At 39.4% G+C, this 6,655-nt stretch overlaps 1 long non-coding RNA gene across 3 annotated transcripts in view; it reads right to left on the reverse strand.

Annotated features, from left to right (window-relative positions):
* LOC107651007 (uncharacterized) overlaps nucleotides 1-2,341 on the reverse strand; it is a 105,445-nt gene extending 103,104 nt beyond the window's left edge. For all 3 annotated transcript variants that reach the window (XR_008916771.1, XR_008916770.1, XR_001627302.2), the window contains exons 1-2: nucleotides 2,253-2,341; nucleotides 829-946 (exon numbers count right to left, since the gene is read on the reverse strand). This is a non-coding gene — a long non-coding RNA (uncharacterized LOC107651007). The remainder of the gene's footprint in view (nucleotides 1-828; nucleotides 947-2,252) is intronic.
* Between the last annotated feature and the right edge of the window lie 4,314 nt (nucleotides 2,342-6,655).

Here is a 6,655-nt window from a genome sequence, read left to right on the forward strand (position 1 = left end):
ATTTTTTTTTGGTGTCATAGAACCCTTTGGCAATATAATTAAGCCCATGAACTCCTTATCAGAATAAATAATTTATTTGCTTATAAAATTAAATAATTGATTTAAGGGAGCTGGGTTTTTTTTTAATCTTATTGTAGTATTACCAGGCAGCAGACATGCAATCTAGGAGGGCTGGGTAGGTTGAAGAGGAGAAGAGCAAGCTTTGAGGTCAGAAAGGGGCAATGGGCTGGTTAACCAGGACAAGGTCCAGCTTCTATAAAGAAAGGAGTTGTGAAATAGATATATGGGGCAAGTCTGAGCCAACTTGAGAGAAGAATTCAGAGCAACTAACACAAAGGAAGGCCAGAAAGACGGCATTCTGAAATTCATTTCTCCTTTTACTGAGCCATCTAGAATCATTGTCTGTACTGGGGGTTCTAGTTTGGGAGAGAAGGAGAATGTTCTGGAAAGAGCATTAATGTCCATGCCAATGCCCAATGTTTGAATCATAATAGTGCCCTTCACCATCAGTGTGACTTTAGGCAACTCATTTCCCTTCTTTTAGCCTAAATTTCCTGTTTAGTCAGTTCAGTCATGACTGACACTTCATCATCCCATTTGGAGATTTCATGGTAAAGATACTGGAGTGGTTTGCCATTTCTTTCTCCAACTCATTTTAGATATAAGGAAACTGAAACAAACAGGATTAAGTGACTTGCCTAGGGTCACACAGCTGGTAAGGGTCTGAGGCCAAATTTGAACATGGGTCTTCCTGACTCCAGACCCTGCACTCTATCCACTGTGTCACCTGTAAAATGAAGATGTTGGGCTGAATAATTTCTAAGGTACCTTCCAATTCCAACATTCTACAAGCCTATGGTCCAGTTCCTGCAGATGCTGCCTCTCCTCCTCAGTCATTGGTCAGTTCCTTCTGCCCTTCTCATCACTATGAAATTTCAATCTCTCTCTAAAAATAGGTAAGTTAAAGTATAAATATAAAATATTTGTTATATTAAATATTAGATAAATTAATTTAATATATTAATTAAATGTTACATAAAATAAATACATTTGTAAATCAAAAGGTGAGTCCTCTCTATGACTTCACTTTCCTTCCCCCAAAGGTGGTCACAAAGCACCACCTTTGGAAAAGGAAATGACATTAGAAGCCTTTTTCAGACAGACAGACGAGAGAGAAGAGCTGAGTTGGAGAGTGAGGTGGAAGAGAAGTCTACATATGCCCATTTGTTGTTGTCTACTTTGCAGCTAACTGACAAGGGAGTTAGTTACCCATACTATCACCTAATCAATCCAAGAAGAGAGGTCTTAGACCTCCTGGACATCAAGAGAGATGAAAGGGAGCTCTTGAACAGTGTCAGCATTGTGATTTCCTCTCTAGGAGCCCCAAGTACATGCTTTTAGGGTTCCAGTCTTTTCTCCTTAATTCCTAGTGCTGATCACAATGTACTGCACACATAGTAGGTTCCTATGTAACTCACAGTTCAGAATCCTAATCCCTGGACTTACCTAGATCATGTCTAAGCTTGACGATAGTCCTGTAAATCAGATCTCTTTTATTTTTCCCTCCACAAAGGAAATCTCATAAAATGATTGAATTCTATGTCTAGAATAAATATTGTGTATATATATATACATATATAATTATATATTATATGTTATAATATCTATTTATATAATTATATATAACTGACAATTTAATATGTAATAATTACATATTATCATGTATAAATTCATGGGCATATAGTTATATATTTTGAAAACTATATAGATAAATACATAAATTAATAAAATAATACTCAACTCCTATATAAATATGTAATGTAACAAGTATATTGGATACAAGACAATCTTTATTTTACCCCTGGAAAATGAAGATACTATATAAAGGGTTCACAATAGTCCATAAACAACAAATCCAATCTTCTTCCCTTTCAGATCAGTCTTTTTCTTCTACAGTCCCTCAAATTCATAATATCATCATATGGCTTAAACTCTTCTCAGGCAAGAAATGACTTTGGGGTCACTAAAGGAACAATTCCAACATTTCAGTAAGTCCCACTTTTATCCCAGAGACCCATATAAATCTCAAGCTTTGGGATCGTCTTCTCATGGTTTGCATTCCCTGTTGGATTTGCTAGCAGACAACTCTCAACATTCTGGTGAGTCCTACCTTTACTCTAGAGATCTATATAGGTATCTAACTTCATGGTACCAGGCTTGGATTGCCCCAGGGAGAAAAAAAATGAACTTACAGTTGCTAGAAAGATTGTCACTTTCCCTTCAGACCTGTACTGTTTGAATTACTCATGGTGATAGAGAAAGAGAACAGGGAATAGTGATAATGATGATGACAACGACAATGACGACAATGATGATGATGATGATGATGATGATGATGATGATGATGATGATGATGATGATGACTGCATTTATATACCACTTTAAGGTTTTCAAAATGCTTTACCTATATTGGACTATTTGAGTCTCACACCAGATAGATGCTATGATTATCCTCATTTTACAAATGAGGAAACTGAGGCTGAGAGAGATTAAGTGATTGCCCCAGGCTCACACAGCTAGTACATATCTGAGGGAAAATTCAAACTCAGGTCTTCCTGACTCTAAGACCAACACCATATTCACTGTGCCAGTGTTCTGAGTCATGGACAAGAGAAGCAGAGGAGTGATATGGTCGATGGGAGTTGGCAAAGGCTGGTTTCTGTTTTTATCTTCCTCTTAAATGAGCTTCATGCCCCAGGACTTCAAAAGTAACAAAAAAAAAACCTAAAACTAAAAGACAATGACTAGAAAGGAGTAGTGAGGGAGAAGGAATTAATATCAGAAAAGGAAAATATATGAATATGTATATAAATTTATATATACACATGAACTAGAAATTAATGGTGCTTCACACTTTGACCCAAAGCCTGGAGCCTGGTGACTTAGTAACAAAGAGGAAAGCAAACAAGTCATCATTTTCATCTGCATCCTGGAGATGAAAGTGAAGAAAGTCCTATTATCTTACTCCATCCTCCTTTTACATATAGCCTGGGGAGTTGAGGAGGGAAGAGGGAGAAGGATTCAGATCAGAATTCAGTGAACTCGGGGACCAGGCACTTGGCTGCTCCCTCAAATACATCTCCCCGGAGACTATTGCTCAAGCATGCCAGGCTCCTAGAAGCCACAGGGGACATCCAGTGCATAAATGTCAAGTCTGCTGCCTGAATTCAAAGATCTAACAGCAAAAATGTGATGCCTCATTCCTCTCCCTCTCTCCTCCATTCTGCTTTCTTCTTATCATCTCATCTCTTTTCCTTCTCTCCTTTTTTTCTGATTCTATCAGTTGCTGTCCCTTCAAACCTACCCCCTTCTCATTTGGGACTTTGCACTTTCCTGTAACACTCTTCTCTGTTCTTTGGGTTCTTTCTCCATCTATTTTATAACAATGATATGTTTGTTCCAGTTCCCCCTTGCTGGTTTTCAAGTACTTCTTATATGGATTTTTTAAACCCTTACCTTTGGACTTAGAATCAATACTGTGTATTTGTTCCAAGGCAGAATAGTGGAAAGGGCTAGGCAATGGGGGTAAAGAAACCTGCCCAGGGGTCACACAGCTAGGAACTATGTGAGGTCAAATTTGAACCCAGAACTCCCCATCCTTAGGCCTGGATCTCAATTCACTGATCCACCTGACTGCTCCATTCTTATATAGTTTTATGCTTATTCACCTTTAGTGTCCACTTGACACTCAACTCTCACCTGTGGCTCTAAGAAGCTACAGCATGGACAGTGACCACAGTCTAGTAAATCATCTTGATAGATGGGCTAAATTAGGTTAAGGATTTTTGATGGGCCACAAACCCATAAGTTGAGGGAGGTGTCTTCACCTAAGTGGATGAAAACTTCCCCAATTGGAAAGAATGGATGAGAACAATTTGTCGCAATGGTCATGAAGGCATTTGAATTCAGCTCTGTGGAGCACCTAGAGCCTGATCAGATATCAAAGATGTCAAGGTCATCCACTGCATCCCAGGCCATCACCAGTAGTCTTGACTTTTGTCTCAATACTGGACTTCAATGACTCTGGAAGAGAGAGTGAGGCTCATGACTTTGTGGAACCCTGTCTCACTTAAATCAAATCTATGCTCAAACTAAGATACCACCCTTCTCAGTCATCGGTCCTCTTTGAAAATGAATGACAAGCAACACTATTTGTATGACTTGTTCCAAATTTAGGTCCTTCACATCTCACTTAGATTGTTGCAATAGCCTTTTTAATTAGTCTCCATTTTCCAATCCATCCTCTGAAAAAATCTGCCAATGTAATATTCTAACAAATGGGTCTAATCACATCATTCTTTTTCCTCAAGAAACTCCAATGGCTCCCTACATCCCCCAGGATCAAATGTAAAACTTCAATGTTTAGTATCTAAACCCCTTCATAACCTGGCTCCAGCTAAGGCTTACTGTACATTACTTCCCTTTATGAACTCTATATTTTAACCCCTTGCATTCCTCCCACAGATTATCCCCCCACATCTCTGTGCATGAAGGTCATCCTCTATGCCTGAAGGGTACTCCTTCCTCACCCCTGCCTCTTTAAATCTCCAGCTTCCTTCCAGGTTCAGTTAAAGTACTACCTCCCACATCCCTTAGACCCTCATCTCCAGAAACTCAACTTTACCTATATTTTGTATATTATCCTATAACCCAGGGCTCTAGCCAAACCCAGAGTGTTGAACTCCATGCCCAAGCATTGGATCCTCCCACAAATACATCTCCCTTTGCAGGAGATGTTCTAATTAGTGGAGAGAGTAGCTTGCTTGACTGAGGGAAGGAGTTCATAAAGCGAGTGTCATATATAAAGTTCCAGGCTTAATTGGAAACCCAAGTTGAACTATGCATGCTCTCTCTCTCTCTCTCTCTCTCTCTCTCTCTCTCTCTCTCTCTCTCTCTCTCTCTCTCTCTCTCTCTCTCTCTCTCTCTCTCTCTCTCTCTCTCTCTCCCCTAAATAGATTATAAGCTCTCGAGGGTAGGGATCTATTCATTTCCATCTTTGTTTTGCAATCATCTAGCACAGTACTTGGTATAGAAGACATGTTTAATACCAGTTCATTGGTAGGTTGTTGCATTCATCCATTCCTCCATGGAAGCTCTCTTCTGTGGGGCATCAGCTATGACCCTGGATTCTTAAAGCTACATCAATGGTATGACAGCTTTGTTATCTCCTACCAGGTTAGAAAAGGCTTATAGATTGAATTTGGTGATGGATGATATGTTTGTCATCAGGGAGAAAGCCTAGCAAAGTTTGGAGGATTTGGCCACCCAGCAATGAATTTTATTGTTTATTTTTGGGGCTGCAGCAAAGGCATATGGGATCTCATTGCTGATTGAATAGACTCAATCACAACCTTTAGAAGTGCAGAAGTATTCCTCCACTAAAATTCACCATACCTTGGAGATATTCCTGGGTTCCCAGAAGCTAATCCAGAAAAGAACTAGTGTTGGTGGGTTCTGATCAGCTGGAAAGGCTATGAACATTCAATAGACTCTAAGTCTATCCTTCAAAGACTTGCCTCATTTAGTTCAGAGGGCTTACAAGGGTTCTCTTTTCTCCCAGATGAATTGAAAGGCTTCATATCCCTTTGGACTTTCCCTACCCAGGATGCCCAAGCAGAAAGTATAAAAGGAGGCAACTGCTGTGATAATAGCAGCACCTCTACACAAAGATAACATCAGTAATACAGAACCAATACTCCCTACTCTACAAAGCAGAGCTGGGTAGTTTTATCTCTCCTGAATTCTTCAAAAAAATGTATTAATCAAGTCTGGGAGACATCATATCCCAATAACTGAATAAAACTTCTGGAAGTTGTCTTAAAAATATATTTATTGGCTATCAGACACCATCAGGTTGTTTAGAAGGAGGTGATATTTATAAAGTGTTCAGTACAGCACTTGGCATATTTTAGGTGCTTAATAAATGTTTGTTTCCTCCTTCCTTTACCATCTTCATCCTTTAATTCATTATCTTCACCATAATTATCTCTCATCTTCAAAGTCTTCATTGTCTGAGCCCTTTAGCCAGGGAATAAAATGAAGAGGATAGAGATGAAGAGTTGGGGATGAGGGTAGAAGAATAGCTGAGGTGCCCATCAATGCTCAAAGTGGGATAAGGTTAGGCAGGTCAAGCAAGTAGCCAAATGATCCAGAGTAGGTCAGTCATTAGACATGATACCAGAGGTAGTACTAGTAGAGTGGAAAGGGTGCCGGACCTTGAGAGGCTCGGGTTCCAAGTTCCAATCCTTTCTCTAGCTTACTAGTTATATGAATATGGGTAAGTCAATCACTTCTAGAAGCCTCAGTTTCCCCATCTGTAAAATATGGTTAATAACAACTGTAATACCTAGTCTATTGGGGCAGTTTGAGCACTTAAAAATGGGTTTCCACAAAAGAATCAAAACAAGGCAGTAATGCTTTTAAAAGTAGATCTTTATTTTGGCCTCTTTTAACTTGGACAGGGGAGAGCCCAATACCTGGAGACAGCCTTAACAAGGGAAATAGACAACCAGACTTGTCACAAGACTCAAGTAATATTCTTTTTGACAAAAGCAAGAGGAGAAGAAAGGATCAGGGATGGTCTTTCTGAGAGGCT

Source organism: Monodelphis domestica, chromosome 2 (genome assembly GCF_027887165.1).
Source record: "Monodelphis domestica isolate mMonDom1 chromosome 2, mMonDom1.pri, whole genome shotgun sequence".
Taxonomy (NCBI): Eukaryota; Metazoa; Chordata; class Mammalia; order Didelphimorphia; family Didelphidae; genus Monodelphis; species Monodelphis domestica.